We start from the raw sequence: 19,768 nt of genomic DNA on the forward strand, positions 1-19,768 counted from the left end.
TGGCCGATCAGACTCCCACGCATTCAAGGGGGATGGTGGAAGATGTGATTATGAAGGTGGACGATTGCTACTACCCTGTTGACTTTTTGGTAGTAGACTATGTTGAGTGTGTTGAGGACACACAACCTGTAACATACAGAACTTTCAATCCTAATACAATAAATGCTATAAGTATCGTGACATACTAGCATGTCGGGTAATAAATATTTTGAACACTGCCCTATCCAAGACCTTATTATTTAGCATTATTTATTGCTATAATAAAAATAAATAAATTATGTAATGGAACAAACTAAAACTAAGTAAATATACCACAATACTTATATAGTCAATATAGTAATTAGTTCGTAACCGACAAAAGAAAAGAAAAGAAAAGGGTATAAGTTTAGAATGATTATACAGCTATCACCTTCCCAAACTTTTTCAAATCGTCGACCAAAAAAATTAGGAACTATTCCTTTTGCATCCTTAATCAACAAATCAATTTATATCATTTCCAAACTAATGAAATCAACCCCAATATTAATCAAAGCCAACCTTAGTCAACCTCTCCTTGCCCTCATTCTTGATCCTTGTCCATTCAAAAAGAAAAACAATCCACCAAACTCACCTCCGGAAGAGAGAGCTCCGACGAGACAAAAGCGCAACTAGACGGTTCCCCGAAGTAGGCTAACGGTATGCTACCACTTCTTTTTTTTTATCTTCTCTTGTCCGTAACCGTATTATATATCATATAACATCCTTATCTCGTCGTTACTAAACATACGAACAACTTGAAAACTTCCAGCTAGTCGCCATATTCGAATCAACGCCATTTGAATCTCGCAGCCGATCCTATTCAGCCCCTTTCCTGAGCCGCGACAACTACCAACGCAGCGCCGAAACGAAACCCCGCTGACTCCGTATTGTATCTTGGTCAACGTAAGGTCTGTGTTCCTCTTATATTCTCATGTTTAATCAATCTAAAATATGGGTATATGTAATCTTGGCTAATACATTGAAGGAGATGAACTGGAAAAAAAAAATAAAAGTAGAGTCTGTTAATTTGAATGGATATATGTGTGTGTGAATTGTGGGTACGTATGCATATGTTATTAAAATCTGTGTGTGCTTCGACATATATATTATGTATGTATTAAAAGGTACCTTCATGCGTGTGTTTATATATGTAGAGATGGGTCATGCATGCTTGTGTGTTTATATGTATTACATATATATATTTACATTCCAGGGACTTTTGTAAAGAACAAGGAAACAAGATTGACACTTGTTAACTCTTTAAACTTATTTTATTTATTTATTTATTTATTTATTTATTTATTTTGTGTATACAGCAACCATTTCAATTCTATATACTTCTATAATTTCTATTATATGTATAGTTTACTGAAACAAAGTGTTAGTATTTAAACGAATCAGTGGTTGAATTAAAGTTTCAAATATATTTATTAATAGTTTTCCGTGATCAGAATGCCTACCAAATACTACATTAATTATTTTAATATAACTAGTATTTGTTGATTAATGGTAAAGTAAATCAAATAATTTGTACGAAACCATGTATAAAACAACTATATGACAAATTCTAAGAGCTTTAGTGATCAACAAACAAACAACTAGCCAATATGGCAAATTTCAATAAATCTAATGGGTAAAGTATATTTTAGGTTTTTGTGGTTAACTGTGGGCGACCTAGACTGCTTTGCTAGTTCACTTATCGGAAAAAGGTACGGATTCTTTGGTCTTCTCATCAGAGTATTTTTTATCATATCCGTCACTTTGCAGTACGGATTTTGTCTGTTTCAGTTAGTTGTTTCGGTCCACATTTATTATTTGACAAGTTCGTAGTGGCATGCAATAGACTTTAGCAATTGTAATCATTGTTGCATGTTCCCATGAGAATCAGTTTAAGTTGCCTATATATTAATACATGGCCTAAGTTTCTGTACTCTGTCACCCGAGCATGTCTGGCTTGCCGTTTGGGCGTCAACGGCATGGCACTTATCGTGACAGTGCGTAATAAATGTTCACGACGTCTCTAGTTTGTGCTTGTGTAGCACCTGGCCCCTAGAGGCGTATAGATCGATCTTAGCTCTGAGTCTGAGTTTGTTGTCTGGAATTGGAATTATGGGTGAACGCCACACTCACCATCTCATAGGTGCATGGACTAGCTAGCCGTGTACTCGTCTGTTTAGGCTCGTGGGTGCTTCCGTCTCACGTGACTTGGTTTGTTGTTATTTGTAGTCACGTAGTCTGATATCTGTTTCTGATCTGATATGTTATAATATTGTCTGGTATGCTTTGTATGTCTGATTATGTACTGCCTCAGATTATGTTCAGTATTTGTTCAAGTATCAGTTTTGGTTTTTTGTTCAGAAATTTCATATTTCTTTCTTTATGTCCTTTCTTTACTTGCACTATTTGATTTTTCCGTTACTGGGCAACCTTTGGCTCAGCCGTAGTCTCTTTGTTGTGTTTTTCTTATTTGTTGACAGGTAATCCAGGGAATGTTGGGAACTAGTGTTGAGGAGAGTAAAATGCAGTTCAAGAATAAAGACTTTTATTTATTTAAGTATTTTGAATTAATTAATAATTAGGATTCTTGGTTTGTTTTCGAAACTTTTGGTTGTCTTTTGGATCCTATTTTCCGTGTTAAACGGCTTGAGTTTGGTTTTTGATATCTGTAATAGTGACACGTCAGCCCTATTCGGGTCGGGGTGTTACACAACCGATAGTCATATTGGGTAGACCGTTCCTTGCAACAGCTAGTGTGATAATAAATTGTGCAACAGGAACAGTGAGCATGATGTTTGGGTACCGGGAATTAATTTTAAATGTTTTTTTCCCAAATTTACTAACCCGCTTGGTGAGGATAAGTGTCCTAAGAAGGACATGAATCCGAACAAAAAGATATGTGCTATGGTTGGTAGGTTTGGAGAATCAAAGAAAAAACTGGTCAAGAAGAAGAAGGCGAAGGAGACGCATCAAGAAAAGAGAGAAGAAGAGGAGTTGAGAAAGTTTGGCCCGTTTGGGAACAAATTATATGAATCACAGGTGGGTGATTTGGATGAGTTCGTGGGCGACAAGCACACTATTCGACCACCATGAGGTGGTAAGTTAATTGTCGTTGTATTCTTTTTGTAGTTCTTTTTAGTTTATCTTCGTAGTCTAGTTGTCTTATTGTACATTTCCATTCCATACTTTGTTTTGCTTAGTAGTTAAATGAACGTTGTGGGTGTGTTCACTATATAACCCTCACGAGACCTCTCGTCCTCCTGAGCTATCGGGAGGTTTAAAAGGGCTTGTTGCATAAGCTAAATGCAACCACGATTCCTACGAAAGTGAGTTAGGTTTATTGTTATTGTTGTAAATTAATTTTTCCACAAAATTCAAATTAAAGTAACTAATGACTCGGTAGATCTTTTATACAAATGGTAGAACAAGTAACTAACAAATGTTGATGGTTGTGAGAAGCATGCTTCCACACAAGGATTTAGATTTGTAGGTACATAATGTTCGTGAGACAACCATTTTTATTGAAGAATGAAGATCACACAAGGAACAAGAAACAACCAGGTGCATTCATTTCCTTTTCTTTGATTATTACTTAGCTAATAAGTGGATTGTAAATTGTATAATATTGACCGGGGTGAAATCTTTGGGAGTTTGGTCGTGTCACATCCCTTGTGCGTTTTAAAGGCTCCATTCCTACACATTGAGGACAATGTTTGCCTCAAGTGTGGCGATAGGGAGAAAAAGTTTTTGGTTTTGACCCTTTCATCTAAACACTATACATTGGGCCATTAAGTACACATGAAAAATCAAATTAAAGACTTACATATAGCAATGCCTAAGCTGTTGTGCATTCCAGGTCCTTGGGATAAGGTCGCCCGGTAACGTTTGCAGCTTGTACGCGCCTTTGCCCAAGACCTCATGTATGAGGTAAGGGCCTTCCCATTTAGGGGCGAGTTTGCCAGGACGCTCTGCGTTAGAGGCTTCATTATCGCGTAGGACATAGTCTCCTAGGTTGAACGTGCAAACTCGCATGCGCGCATTGTAGTTTTTTTCTAGCTTGGATTTGTATTTAGCCTCGTTGATGGCCACGTTTTCGTGCCATTCTTACAAGAGATCCAAGTCTAGTCTGCGCTCCCTACTGTTTTCGATTTTGTTGACAGTCAGCATTCTTGGTGAAGGGAGACCAATTTTGGCCGGGATCATCGCTTCAGAACCATAGACTAGGCTGAAGGGTGTCTCGCCATTTCTTATCTTTGGATTTGTCCAATGCGCCCATAGGATACTCGGGAGTTCATCGACCCAGCCTCTCCTTGTTGTTCTCAACCTTGCCTTGATGCCTTCAACTAAACTTTTTTTGATGCTTTCTACCTGGTTGTTCCCTTGAGGATGCGCCACGGAAGAAAAGATATGCTCATTTTTTAAAAGGCCATGCGGTGGTGACTGGGACCAGGTTGTTCTTTAGGCGCAAGGCTTTTGGTGCGTGTCGTTGACAGTTCAGACACTTGTGTAACACTTTAATAGCATCCAGGTGCATGTCGGGCCAGTAGTATCCGACATTCATGATCTTGGCCACCACCATGCGTGGTACTGCGTGGATCCCACATATTCCTTCGTGGATTTCGCGGATTAGATATGTGGCATTTTGAGGATCGACGCATCATAGAAGTGGTCCTAAGTACGACTTGAGGTATAAGATACCATCTCCCATTTGATAGTGGCACGCTTTGTATTGTAGTTTGCGTGCTTCTGCTTTATTTTCTGGGGCAATGCCTGATTGCATGTATCTTATAATGGGTGTCATCCAGGACGTTGTCCCATATTGGATGACATTGACCTGGCGCAAGGGTAGTGAAGGATTTTTATGGACTTCAATGCGTATATCCATGGCCAAGTGCTGGAAACTGGTTGATGCCAATTTGGAGAGTGCATCAGCCGGTTTGTTTTTACTCCTATTGATGTGTAAGATTTTGAAGGAGGTGAATTGTAATATCAGTTGCTTGTCTTGTTCGAGGTAGAGGATCATGATGTCCCCTTTGGCAGTATATTCGCCGCTTATCTGGCCCGCAACGAATAATGAATCGACGTGTGCTTCCAAATGGCGTACGCCGAGTTTGATTGCTAGCCTTAACCCTGCGAGTAACGCTTCGTATTTAGCCTTGTTGTTTGTACTTTTTAAGTCGATGCGTGTAGCGTAGGTTAGTTCTTGATTATTAGGGCTTACTAGTCGTTGACCTGCGCCTGCGCCGTCTTAATTGGACGCACCATCTGTATACAGTGCCCATATGTCTGTTGGGGAGGGCAGAGGTGTAGGGGTCTGTTCTTCCTCGCATTCAGCGATGCGATTCGCCAGCACTTCTACGGCGAAATCGGCTAGGACTTGCCCTTTAATTGCTGGTCTTGGCTTATAAACTAGGTTATGCCCACCTAGTTTGATAGCCCATTTGGTAAGTTTGGCAGAGATCTCAGGCTTGGAGAGGATTTGCCCGATTCTATAGATGGTCAAGACAGTGATAACATGCCCTGTAAAGTATCAACGCAGCCGCATGGAGGCATGCACCAGCGTAAGGACTAACTTTTCCCTAATAGAGTATCTTATCTCTGGGTCATTGAGCATCTTGCTCACATAATAAATTGGTGTTTGAACCCCTTCTCTGTCCACAATGAGTACCACGCCTATAGCCCTGTCCGAGGAGGAGAGGTACATGGTGAGCGGTACTTTTTCGCGTGATGCGGTGAGAGTGGATAGTTGAATCAAACACTCCTTCATTTCTCGAAAGGTGCGTTCTGCTTCTACAGTCCATTGGAACTGGTCTTTTTTCAAGCAGTTGCACAAGGTGCTGATAAAAGGAAAAGATTTTGCCGCGTGATTGGCCAAGAATCTGTTAAGCGCGGCCAGCCGGCCTGCTAAAGTTTGCATCTCCTTTATCACGGATGGCGATGGCATGCGCTCGATTATAACAACCCTCCAAAATAATATTCGACACCTTACTATATTTCAAATGTCCCTATATGTCTTAAAACATACCACGTATGCGAAAACCTAGCCTAAAATACCTTATATAAAATTAAATAAAAACAAGAAAATAGTGTAGCTCGTGGGCCGCGAAGACCCCTTAGGGATCTTACGCGGGGCGCGACAGCTCGTCACCAGGGCGCATCCCGGTGCTGCCATGTGTCAAACGCGTGTCGAAGCTAGATCAGTGACTGGGCCAGGCTAGGGCCTAGCCAGCCTACGTCGCGGGCCGCGAAGCCCCTTTCCGTTTCGTACGCGGGCCGTGAGGAACCCCAAATATGCTCCTATAAATTGGGAGCAACAACTTTCACATTCCGACACTCACGCACACTTTCTCTCTCGAATTTCTTCATAGTATAAGCTATATTCGGGCATAATAACCCCCTAAATAACGAAGTTCTGCCTCGTTGTAAGTATCATAACCTCCGGTTACATATTAGATACGCTACCCGATTGATCCAGGGTTCCGTAACGGCTGTCGTGGTTCTGCCCGACGTAGTCGTTGGAATGCCGTCTCGGGGAGGGTATTACTAATGTAAATATTGGGTTATTATACTAACGCGTGTGTATTTGTGTAATTAATAGATAATCACCAGGAAATCCTTAAGGAAAACCCTAAGACAGCAATATGAGTAATCTCCTTTTTGTAAACTGCTTTACAAAACCTTAAATAATTTGCAATGTGATTAGCAGTGATTAAATCTTTGTAGTTCTTCAATTACTGCAAGTATGTTGGGGTTTTGTATACAAAATGTGGAACACGTTACCATTGGACAACGATATAGCCAATGTGTAATATGACCCACCAATCAGGATTGAAAGTACTGAATGAGTAATTGTGTTGAAATAAACATTGTAATCGCTCTCAATACTGTTAACGGATAAAACTCTTCTTGATTGAATTGGGATTCACTCAACAGTATTTCCCACTGACAAAATGTTTTAAACGCGTTTCAGGTAACAAAATGTGAAAGCCAGATAGTAGCCAGCTGGACAACACTGAAGGCTTGGAAAAGTGGCTATAAAAGTTACCTGAATAAAGAAATGTTTTTATTAAATAAAATAGGGTTTATCCCTATAAAAATGTGTGTACTGAAACCTTGGAAATTTCCCACGTGTTTAATATTATAAAAGTGTGGTATTTTACTCTGATAAAATATTTCCTAACTACTGTCCTGATGTAAATTCCGCTGCCAAAATAATAAACACCGATACCACCAAAACTGGTCTCGCGGCCGCCCGTTCCCGGGACAGATAGGGGACGGGGTTGCGACAGAAGGTGGTATCAGAGCTAAGCCACTAATTCAGCCACAGAAGTGTTCTGCTGACACCAAAATATTACATGTTAGGAAATTTATTACGAAACTACGTGCATATCTGTATTTTATTGTTGTGTGTTATTTGACTATTTGTTAGTTTAAAGTATGAGCAACCAAGGACCTTCCGACGCCTACCGTCAGTTGTCCAGCTCACCTAGAAGCGAAGGCACCTCTTCAAAGCCTACCCTCTCAGGGTATTCAGCTGACAATGAAGATGGGATATTCATGTTTAAGGCTCAGTCTGAAGAGCCATTCCTTCCTAAAAAGAGAGGATGGTTCAGTAAGGGAGCGCATGAACGTAGGAAGAGGATGAAAAAGTAATAACAACAGCGAGTTTTAGCAACCGCAAAAAGAGAAACAGATGCTCACACCCAAGATATGCTCAATAGAAGTTTAGCGAATTTCCATATCTTAGCAACCACAGCTGCCGACCCAAACCTGTAGCAACTTGTAGCACCCTAACCATTACCCTTGTTTCCCACACAACCAATGGAGATTGAAGTCAACTCGGAAAACCAAATCCCAGCACCAGCCTTTGACCCGACTGAGATACCTAGAGTACCAGCACTTAATCCCTTAGACCCAGACTACGACGCGTGGTTTGACGACCATAGGGATTACCAGCAACGCTACCCAATAACAGAAGAACCCATGCCAAACCTAGCAGCTTACCCAGGTCTGGACCCTCTAGATCCCTATTATGATAATGATGAATACATTAGGGAAATTCTAGAGAACCCATATCCTCAGGAAGAACCAATGCCACAGTACCCAGATCCAATACCAGCACCTGCACCACCCATGAGCACAGAAAATGTGCAAGAACTCCGAACCTTTGGTGAGGAGATTTTAGAAGAGAGCGAAAGGATGAGACAAATAGGAGAATGACTCGTCTGAAAATATGACGAGCATAATAGGGAGTTCTGGATGAACCCATATCAGTGATGGTGATAGTAGTAATAATAATAATAAAATAACAATAATATATAATATGTGTGTATGTTTGAGAATAAAAAAAAACTAGAAAATAGCTACGGATGCCTAATAGTATTGTAATTCTAAATTCCAGTTCCAGTTTGTATTAGATGCATAATATATAAGAAAGACTAAGTCGCATTGTTCGACGATTTTGATCAATATGTGTGTTGTGTGATTGTTTGCCTTAAATACTATCTTGTGATATTAATAATTGGCAAATGTTTAAAATTCAGATGGACAACAAAGTGAACCAGGAAAACCAGAGTAACAATAACCCGGATAACGATAACCCGAACAACAATAATAATAGAAACCAAGTGGATAACAGTGCCATCCAACACATAGCGGCACAAGGGATAATAGATGCGATGCCATATATTATCAAAACGGTTAAGGAAGCAGATAATAAAAGTAACCGTAATAGTAAACGACCCACTGAACCTGAACACAGCGTAAACAATAGACCCATACTTCAAGTGCTCATTCCCAAAAGAAGAAGAACCATGTCTTATGGTTGTTCTTATAAAGAATTCTGGTCTTGTAAACCAATGGAATTCTCGGGCAATGAAGGGGCCGTTGCAGCTCTACGCTGGATAGAAAAGACTGAAGCAGTCTTAAAAATAAGCAAGTGTGCGAAAGAGGATAAGATAATGTTTGCTTCCAATATGTTTAAGAATTCAGCACTAGAATGGTGGAACACTATCCTCCAGTCTAGGGGAAGTGATAGAGTTTACAATATGGAACGGGAGGAATTTAAGAACATGGTGGAAAGAAAATTCTGTCCTCCCAATGAAAAAGAAAAGATAGCAAATAGGTTCTTAAACCTTAGAATGACTGGAGTGGATAGTAAGGGCTACACTACTACTTTCTTAGAGTACGCTAGAATAGTGTCAACTCTTGCATCACCTGAACCAGTATTAATCTCCTGTTATATCTGGGGATTAATCAGTGAGATAAGGCATGTAGTCAAGGCAGCTAGACCTCAAACAATAGAAGAAGCTGTAGAACTAGCAAACTCCTTGACTGATGAGTTAGTGCGTACACAAGAAGAAAACCAGAGGAGGAACCTAGCTCAGAAACTTACCCAAGAATTTCGTTTTGGAAATTCCAATCGTGGGAAAATGTAGGTTCTGCTTCTGCACCCTACTGCAAGTATTGCAAAAGGAAGCATTCTGGAAGATGTTCTATATATTGCAATTTTTGTAAAATATCTTGACACAAGGAGGAAGACTGCAGGAAAAAGCCTAACAACAGGATATGCTACAACTATGGAGAACAAGGTCATATCAAGCCAAACTGTCCAAAACTAGCACCAGCCCCAAACACCAAGAATACTAAAAATGCTAGAGCATTTGTTCTGACCGTAGAAGAAGCAAAGATGATCCCGGATGTGATCACCGGTAAGTTTTTAGTTAATGATGTTTTTGCTAAAGTATTATTTGACTATGGTGCAAACCAAAGTTTTATTAATACTTCATTTTGCAAACTTCTCAATCAATCATTAAGGTGTTGTTTGTTTTTTGGCCAGAAGCACTTCTGGCCACTTATGTCTGCGTCGCGCAGACACGCGCAGACATTTGGGTCCTGCAGCTTGTTTGTTTTCTCGCAGACCTTTCATTAAAAAAGGTCTGCGAGACCTCTTCCCCACGCAGACATCAACCCATGTCTTCTCACCTCTTATAAACATTCCTTTTCACATAACCACATATCCTTCCTTCTCCCCCTCTCGACCTCTACCAGCAAACACAACCAAAACATTCCCACTTTCCACCCTCTGTCCCTCTCTCAATCTCCGGCCACCACACCTCCGGAGACCTACATCAGCGGCTGATCGGAGTGTCGCGCTCCGGTCAAAGATAATATTTATATACCCTAATTACCCTTAACAAATAGCTAGTGGTAGTGAGGGGTCGAACCACAAAGAGTATGTGGTTTGTGTACGGATTTGATTGAATTATGAATCGTTGTCACTATTATGAAGCTTGCTATGATATATTTTTGTATTTTGTTTGGTTAAGAGATATGAATTAAAATTACTAAAAAGATTAGTTTGATTGATTAATGATTAACAACTAACAATTACAAAATATAAATAACGATTCAAACAAGATATAGAAAACAAGGTTCACACCCGGTTCGGTAATTGCATTCCTAGGGTTGCTACACGTTTTAAGATTGATTCAATTGCAAAAACGACTAACGAGTTTAGTGTTACACGGCTTAGGTGCCAAGAGCTATCAACGTTATAAAGAACGGACCACAATGCACTTCGTTACCAAGAACATGTAAACTCTAACCTAGACAAGGCATAATTGCACATAAACATTTCATAAAGTCAAATTTAATCTTCACTCGACGGTTTATGAATTCAATACAAATGCAAGACAATTGTCATAAGTTTCAAATCAAGAAGCAATTTGTCACAAAATCAATCCAAGAACAATGTTTTAACCCTAGACTTACAATTAACCTACACCGGGGTGAAACCTCCTAGGAATTAGCCGCTCATGATCGAGGAAACTTGATCACCGGATGTTGGAAACATGAATTGGATCATTGCGAAGCTTGAAGATGGATGGGAGATGAATGGTAGGGTTTTGGATGGTTGGTGATGATGGGTTTAGATCAATGGTGATTAGGGTTATGGAATGAATGATTGATGGTGAAATTGGTTGATGATTCCGGTTGTGAGAATGATGGATAGGTCAATGGTAGGTGAAGAATGATGAATAATGGCTCCAAGATCAAGTTTCAAACTCAAAATAAGTGTAACCCCCGTTTTTGGTTGGTGAAAAAGTCTTTAAACTCGTCAAATCACCCCCAACAAACAAAGTTCGCGATGCAGACATAGAGAGGCCGTCGCCGACGGTGGATGTGTCCGTCGGCGACGGTGCGTGGTTTGCTAGTTGTTGCCGACGGCTAAACGCGCTGTCTACGGTGAATTTTGGGCGACGGACATTTGTGTCAACCGTCGGCGACGGTGCCTAAATGTCTGCATTTCTGTTTTCTTCATTTCTTGAGTCCGGTTGACCCGTTTCGCATCCCGGTGGTTCCGTTTTCGCTCCGGTGACTCGTAAAGCTCCCGAAAAGCTCCTTAAACTCTGTTAAACCTGCAAAACACATATCTAATCAAGAGTAGGCAATTCGAAACTAAAACTTGTGTAAAAACATCAAATTAAACAATTACAAGCACCGGATTTCGACCACGTATCAGCGGCGGCGGTCCACCGACGAACTCCGGAGGTGGCAGGAGGTCACCGGTCATCCATAACCACCCACCGCAGACCTACATCAACGGCGGCGGTGGCATGGTGGTGTCGTCAGCGTTGCCGGTTGGAGTGTGAAAGACTGGAACGAGAGACGAGAGATAAAGCTAAGAGTCGGAGGGGAAATCAGGGAAGAAGGAGGCAGCGGCAGCGGCACCGCCGCAGGCGGCGGCGGCGGTGGGTGTTCACGGTAGATGAAGGATTTGAAGAAGAATTATGGGTTTGGATTTTGGATAGCCGGCAAATGTGCGAACAAGGGCAGGGAGAAGGATATTTGATTTGATTTTCAAAGCTGAATCTTTTGTTTCACCATTTTTTTATTTATGAAGTGGTTTTTTTGAAGTGAAAAAACAAACCCTCTTCTCTTTGCAGACTGCAGACCTTTGGTCCACCTCTTCCCCGGCAGATGCCTGCAGATGTGGTCCGCAGACTGCAGACCTTTTGGGTCTGAAAAAACAAACACCACCTAACTAAACTCCCACAAGAATGTCTCGTAGAAACAGCCAACGGGGAAACTATTAAGATTTCTGAAATCTTGCAGGGAGCAAGAATAGAATTTTTAAATCATAAATTTATTGCAAACCTTTACCCAATGAATCTGGCAGGATTTGATATTGGATTAGGAATGGATTGGTTAATAGCCAATAAAGCCAGTATTTTATGTGATCAAAAGTCAGTCCAAGTAAATTTACCAAGAGGTAAAAAGATCACAATTAAAGAAGATAAGCCCTCTAGATCCACAAAATTCATCTCTGTGATGAAAACAGCAAGTTATGCTAGAAAAGGATCATTAGTATATTTGATTTCTATCATCATTAATACTAAAGGAAAAGAACTAAAGGATATTCCAGTAGTATCCCAATTTTCAGATGTATTTCCAGCAGAATTATCAGGGCTACCGCTAGACAGAGAAGTTAAATTCAGAATCCACTTGCTACCAGGAACAGCACCAATTGCCAAAGCACCTTACTGTTTGGCACCTGCAGAAATGCAGGAACTGAAGAAACAATTAGACGAATTGTTGGAGAAAGTACTCATACAGCCAAGCTCGTCACGATGGGGAGCACCGATTTTTTTCGTCAAGAAGAAGGATGGATCAATGCGTATGTGCATTGATTACCGTGAATTGAACAAAGTCACGATTAAAAATCGGTATCCATTATCGAGAATTGACGATTTGTTTGATCAATTACAAAGAGCTCGAGTTTTCTCTAAAATCGATTTACGTTCAGGATATCATCAATTAAAGGTACAGGAAGAGGACATTCCTAAGACCGCTTTTAGAACCAGGTATGGCCATTATGAATTTACTGTCATGCCATTTGGTCTAACCAATGCCCCAGCTGCATATATGGACATGATGAACCGAATATGTAAGCCATATTTGGATAAATTCATAATTGTCTTTATAGATGATATTCTTATTTACTCTAAAAGCAAAGAAGAACATGCAAAGCATTTGCACGCACTTCTAAGTTTATTGAGAAAAGAAAAGCTTTATGCAAAGTTTTCAAAGTGTGAATTTTGGTTAGAACATGTATAGTTTCTTGGGCATTTAGTTAATCATGAAGGAATTCATGTGGATCCCACAAAGATCGAGGCGATTACCAAATGGAAAACCCCTGAGTCACCAACCGAGATTAGAAGTTTCTTAGGATTAGCCGGTTATTATAGAAGATTTATTCGATAATTTTCTAGAATAGCCATTCCCTTAACCAAGCTAACCTGTAAACCTGTTAAGTTTGAATGGGGACCAAAACAAGAAGAAGCCTTTCGAATTCTTAAGCAAAGACTAACCAATGCACCCATACTAGCATTACCAGAAGGAACTGAAGATTTTGTAATTTATTGTGATACTTCTAAGTTAGGTTATGAATGTGTGTTGATGCAACATCAAAAGGTTATAGCTTATGCATCCAGACAACTTAAGAATCATGAAGAAAATTATTCAACCCATGATCTAGAATTAGGAGCTATAATTTTTGCCCTTAAGATTTGGAGACATTACCTATACGGTAGTAAGTTTACCATTTTTACCGACCATAAGAGTTTAATGTATGTTTTCGGACAAAAGGAATTGAATATGAGACAAAGACGCTGGATGGAGATACTTAGTGATTATGATTGTAATATCCAGTATCATGCGGGAAAGGCAAACGTTGTAGCTGATGCTTTAAGTCGAAAGTATCACGAAAAACCAAAAAGAGTGCATTCTCTTAAGTTAAACCTGCAGGTAGATTTAAATGAACAGATTAGAAAAGCACAAGAATCAGTAATCAAGGAAGATACTGAAAAGTTGAAAGGAATTATTAAGGAACTAGAACAATGAACAGATGGAATTTGGAGATTCTATAAGAAAAGAATGTGGATACCTAAATTAGGAAACCTACGCCACCGTATATTAGAAGAAGCCCATAAATCTAAGTATACGGTGCATCCTGGCATTGATAAGATTTATCAAGACTTAAGAAAGAATTTCTGGTGGATAGGAATGAAAAAGGATATAGCAGCTTATGTTGCCAAGTGTCTAACTTATTCACAAGTTAAAGTTGAACATCAGAAACCCTCAGGTTTGTTGCAACAATTAGAAATGCCAGTATGGAAATGGGAATTAATAACAATGGATTTTGTTATTAAATTACCCAAAACAAGAAAAGGTAATGATACAATCTGGGTGATTATAGACAGGCTAACTAAGTCAGCTCATTTCTTACCTATGAGGGAAACTTTCAGTATGGAACAATTAGCTAAGTTGTATGTAAATGAAATAGTTTCATTACTTGGAATTCCTTTATCAATTGTTTCTGACAGAGATAGCCGTTTTACCTCTCACTTTTGGACAAGTTTCCAAAAGGCAATGGGAACCAAGTTAAATCTAAGCACAACTTACCATCCTCAAACGGACGGATAAAGCGAAAGAATAATTCAAACAATGGAAGATATGCTTAGAGCTTGTGTAATTGATTTCAGAGGTAATTGGATGATCACATACCATTAATAGAATTTTCTTATAATAACAGCTATCACACAAGTATCAATGCTGCACCATTCGATGCACTTTATGGACGAAAGTGTCGAACGCCAGTCTGTTGGGCAGAAATTGGAGAAAAGCAACTATCCGGACCCAAGATAGTACAAGAAACAACAGACAAGATCATTCAAGTCAAGGAATGACTGAAGGCAGCACGTGATCGACAGAAGAGTTATGCGGATAACAGACGAAAGTCGTTGGAATTTCAGGTAGGAGACAAAGTGTTATTAAAAGTCTCTCCTTGGAAAGGAGTGGTAAGATTCATAAAAAGGGGAAAGTTAAGCCCCAGGTATGTTGGACCTTTTAAAATTATTAGAAGAATAGGACCTGTAGCTTATCAGCTGCAACTGCCAGAGGAAATGGCAGGAATACATGATGTATATCATGTATCTAATCTCAAGAAATGTTTAGCAGATGAATCACTGGTAGTACCTCTTAAGGATATAGAGGTAAATGAGCAGTTAAAATTTGTAGAAAGGCCTCTACAGATTGAAGACAGGAAAGTTAAGAATCTCAAACACAAAAGATTAGTTCTGGTCAAAGTGAAATGGGACTCCAAAAGAGGACCAGAGTACACTTGGGAGCTTTGAATCGGAAATGCAAAGGAAATACCCACACCTATTCCAGTAGACCTCAAGGACGAGTTCTAAAACATGGTGGGGAGGATATAACAACCTTCCAAAATAATTTTCGACACCCTACTATATTTCAAATGTCCCTATATGTCTTAAAACATACCCCGTATGCGAAAACCAAGCCTAAAATACCTTATATAATTAAAAATTAAATAAAAACAAGAAAATAGTGTAGCTCGAGGGCCGCGAAGACCCCTTAGGGATCTTACGCGGGGCGCGACAGCTCGTCACCAGGGCGCATCCCGGTGCTGCCTCGTGTCAAACGCGTGTCGAAGCTAGATCAGTGACTGGGCCAGGCTAGGGCCTACCCAGCCTACATCACGGGCCGTGAAGCCCCTTGCCTTTTCCTACGCGGGCCGCGAGGAACCCCAAATCTGCTCCTATAAATTGGGAGCAACAGCTTTCACTTTCCGACGCTCACACACACTTTCTCTCTCGAATTTCTGCATAGTATAAGCTATAATCGGGCATAATACCCCCCTAAATAACAAAGTTCTGCCTCGTTCTAAGTATCATAACCCCGGTTACGTATTAGATACGCTGCCCGATTGATCCAGGGTTGTGTAACGGTTGTCGTGCTTCTGCCCGACGTAGTTGTTGGAATGCCGTCTCGGGGAGGGTATTACTAATGTAAATATTGGGTTATTATACTAACGCGTGTGCATTTGTGTAATTAGTAGATAATCACCAGGAAATCCTTAAGGAAAACCCTAAGACAGCAATGTGAGTAATCTCCTTTTTGTAAACTGTTTTTACAAAACCTTAAATAATTTGCAATGTGATTAGTAGTGATTGAGTCTTTGTAGTTCTTCAATTACTGCCAGGATGTTGGGGTTTTGTATACAAAATGTGGAACACGTTACCATTGGACAACGAGATAGCCAATGTGTAATATGACCCACCAGTCAGGATTGACAGTACTGAATGAGTAATTGTGTAGAAATAAATACTGTAATCGCTCTCAATACTGTTAAAGGATAAAACTCTTCTTGATTAAACTGGTATTCACTGACCAGTATTTCCCACTGACAAAATGTTTTAAACGCGTTTCAGGTAAGAAAATGTGAAAGCCAAATAGAAGCCAGCTGGACAGCACTGAAGGCTTGGAAAAGTGGCTATAAAAGTTACCTGAATAAAGAAATGTTTTTATTAAATAAAATAGGGTTTATCCCTGTAAAAATGTGTGTACTGACAACTTGGGAATTTCCCACGTGTTTAATATTATAAAAGTGTGGTATTTTACTCTGATAAAATATTTCCTAACTACGGTCCTGATGTAAATTCCACTGCCAAAAATAATAAACACCAATACCACTAAAACTGGTCTCGCGGCCGCCTGTTTCCGGGACAGATAGGGGACGGGGGTTGCGACATCGATCGCCCGCACCTTTTCCGGGTTGATCCTGAATCCATCTTTTGTGACGATGAACCTAAGGAATTTTCCTTCTTCCATTCGAATCGAGCATTTACCCGGGTTGAGTTTCATATTAATGCTTCGCAGAGTTTGGAATGTCCTCTCAATGTCTTGTAGCATGGTGTCTTTTTCCATGCTCATGGAGACAAGGTCGTCCATATAAATTTCGACACTTTTGCTGATTTGTTCAATAAAAGTGTCGTCCATCAATTTTTGATAGGTTACGCCCGTATTGCGCAACCCAAACGGCATCTTCATATAGCAAAAGTTCCCTATATGTGTGCAAAAAGCCGTTTTATCTTCTTCCTCCATTGCCTTTGTACCTGATGGTACCCTTTATAGCAGTCGAGGAAGCACTTCCATCTGAATGGTGCGAGATTGTCTACATTTTCGTCGATCTCTGGAAGTGAGTAGCAATTCTTGGGGCAGGGCTTGTTAAGGTCTTTGTAATCGACTCATATGCGCCAGCCCCCACTTGCCTTTTCTACCATAACTGGGTTTGCCAACCAGATCTGGTATTTGACTTCCCGCAGAATCCCTACAGCGAGCAGTTCCTTGACCTGCTCATTCATTGCGCAATTCTTTGCGGGTCCCGGATTACGTCTTGCCTGCACCACGGGCTAGATACCTGGCAAGGTATTCAAGCTGTGTTGCGCGATATCACGCGAGACCCCTGTCATATCGGTAGGAGTCCATGTGAATATATCCCTATTACTGAAGAGCAGCTGCTTCAGGTGCGCTTTTACGTTGTTTGACAGAGCGTGACCCAATGTGACCGTTTGGTCGGGGTACTTTGCGTTAAGTACCTACTTCTCCGGTTCTGTGCTGGGGGTCAGCCTTGCCGCTTTAGACAGACACATTCTGTTCGTAGACATAACTTCGCAGCGTGCATAGATGATCGCAATCCCCGTTTCGGTTGGAAATTCGATCGCTGAGTGGGGAGTGGATGTGATCATGTTGAAATCGCCCTGTGCTTCTCTGCCGAGAAGCACGTCATATCTGGAGTTGTGGGGGAGGACCATGAAACTGACCTCCTCCATCCGGGTGTGCCTGCCGTCTGTTAGGCGCATGGGAAATGTGATTTGGTCGAGGGGGAATATTGTTTCCCTTGCAAACCCGGCAAAAGGGTAGTCGACCGGCTGCAACCGATCTTTGTCCTCCGGATCGAACTAGTTAAAACATTGTTTGTATATGATGTCGGAGGTGTTGCCCGTGTCTATAAATAGACGCTCGGCGCAGTAGTGTGCCAAGCATCCGGTGATTACAACGGCGCGCCTGTCGCGCAGTCCGCCTCGAACTTTGGGAAGACAACTTGTTCATCGCGTCAGTCATTGTCATCCCCCCTCCTTGCCGCCTTGCACGGTTGTCTATGGCCCCCACTAATCATGTGGGTAGTTGCCATATACTTCAACTTCTTACCGTCAGAGGTGCCCTCGTCATGAGGAGTAATGCGCTTAGTTTGCTTTGGTGCATTTGTCAATAAATTTTGCAGCTTCCCCTCTTTGAGGGCTCATTCAATCTCCAGCCGGAGACTAAAACAGTCGTTAGTAGTATGAACACTATCTTTGTGGTATTCACAGTACTAGTTGAGGTCCTGCCGTTTTTTGGACTTCATTGTTAGGGCAGGTTTCAAGTTACATCCTTCTGTAAGAAGGACATGCCTTGGTGACTTGGTGAGCTCGGTCCAGTTGCGTTCCCGAGTCTCTTTCTTCGATGCCCTTTGGTGTCTTTGGGCATTTATCGTCACTCTGGCGCCGGGTTGGGACCCTCTTGGAGCGTACGATTTGGAGTCGTGTTCACGGTTCCACGTACTCCTGTTGCGCACGTTATTGTTGTTTTAAAGATTGCCCTGCTGCGGGAGAAGGGCGATCTTTGTTTGTGTTTGGCCTCAAGGACCACTCTGTTTGGGCATACGTCTTGACTGCCATCATGACGACGTCCTACTTTTTGGCAAGCCGTCCTTGCCAGAAATGGTTATAATCATTTCATCATTCTTAACCGATCAGATGAAATGACCGCGTGCCAGCGCGTCAAGTACCCCGTCAACCTCGAGGCACTCTTTGTTGTAACGGGTAATGAAAGCTTCCAAGCTTTCGTTATTTTCTTGCCAGATATTCATGACGTCTGACGTATCGCGAGCATGACGCTGCTCTTGGCTGAAGTGTGTAAGAAATTTTTTCTTGCAAGTCTTCAAATGATGCAAGTGATCCCACTGGCAAAAAAATCGAACCAGGCCCTTGCGATTCCCGTGAGGGTCTAGACAAATAAATAGCACCATAAAGGGTGTGACCAGCCGCCGACGAGACCAGCGCTGGTGAAAACAACCATATGATCGTCGGGATCCAACGACCCAGTATACTTGCCCACGCTGGGCGAAAGTTTGGCCCTCGCGAGTGGGGCTAAGGCAATCTCCTGTGTGAAATTGGAGTTTCCGGCTGCTGACTTCGGTCGGTAGACCGATATGTGATCGTGCTTTGCAGCACGATCGTATGTTTTGCTGGGTTGCACCTGGGTGTAGTAGTCCTGGTCCCCAGACTAGCTATAAGCCGTCTAGGAATCCCCGCGGTACGTATAGTTTTCCGGGACGGTTCTATCGTATGCGCCATCATTGGGATGCACCCCAAGGCGGCTTAAGATTCTAAACCCTCGGTGAGTAACAGATTCTCGTCTCTATTCTCTAGGCAGGCCCAGGCGCTCATGCGCTGAGGCCCTGGCCCGAGATCCGTAAGTGGAATCCCCTTCAACTATCGTATGGACACTCACGTAAGCGCCTATCCCTAGATGCGGGATGTGTTGGCGCCCGCTCCTCGTATTGTAGAATACGAGTTCCTGGTGTAAATGGGCCTGGTGTGGGCCCTCTGGGTAGTTGCGTGCTTGCGCAGGCTTGTGTATAGGTTGCGTTTAACATAGCCTGTTGTTGCACGTACCGGGAGTGAGGGTCGACTCCTGATGGCAATACTGATGCGAATTGTGAAAAATCTAGTATATTTGCCGAGATATTACCCGCATGTATCGATGTGCCAATGTGCCCAATTGGCTAGCTAGGGGGAGTATTTCCCGTTTGCCCTGCGTTTGGGGGGGGGGGGCAAAGGTTTCC

General features: G+C 41.5%; 1 long non-coding RNA gene across 1 annotated transcript; it reads left to right on the forward strand.

Annotated features, from left to right (window-relative positions):
• The first annotated feature begins 457 nt into the window (after positions 1–457).
• Positions 458–3,256, forward strand: LOC118481909. Its single transcript, XR_004866334.1, has 4 exons — positions 458–675; positions 788–926; positions 1,668–1,727; positions 2,496–3,256. It is a non-coding gene; the product is annotated as an uncharacterized LOC118481909 (long non-coding RNA).
• The last annotated feature ends 16,512 nt before the right edge of the window (positions 3,257–19,768 follow it).

This window comes from Helianthus annuus, chromosome 9, assembly GCF_002127325.2.
Source record: "Helianthus annuus cultivar XRQ/B chromosome 9, HanXRQr2.0-SUNRISE, whole genome shotgun sequence".
Taxonomy (NCBI): Eukaryota; Viridiplantae; Streptophyta; class Magnoliopsida; order Asterales; family Asteraceae; genus Helianthus; species Helianthus annuus.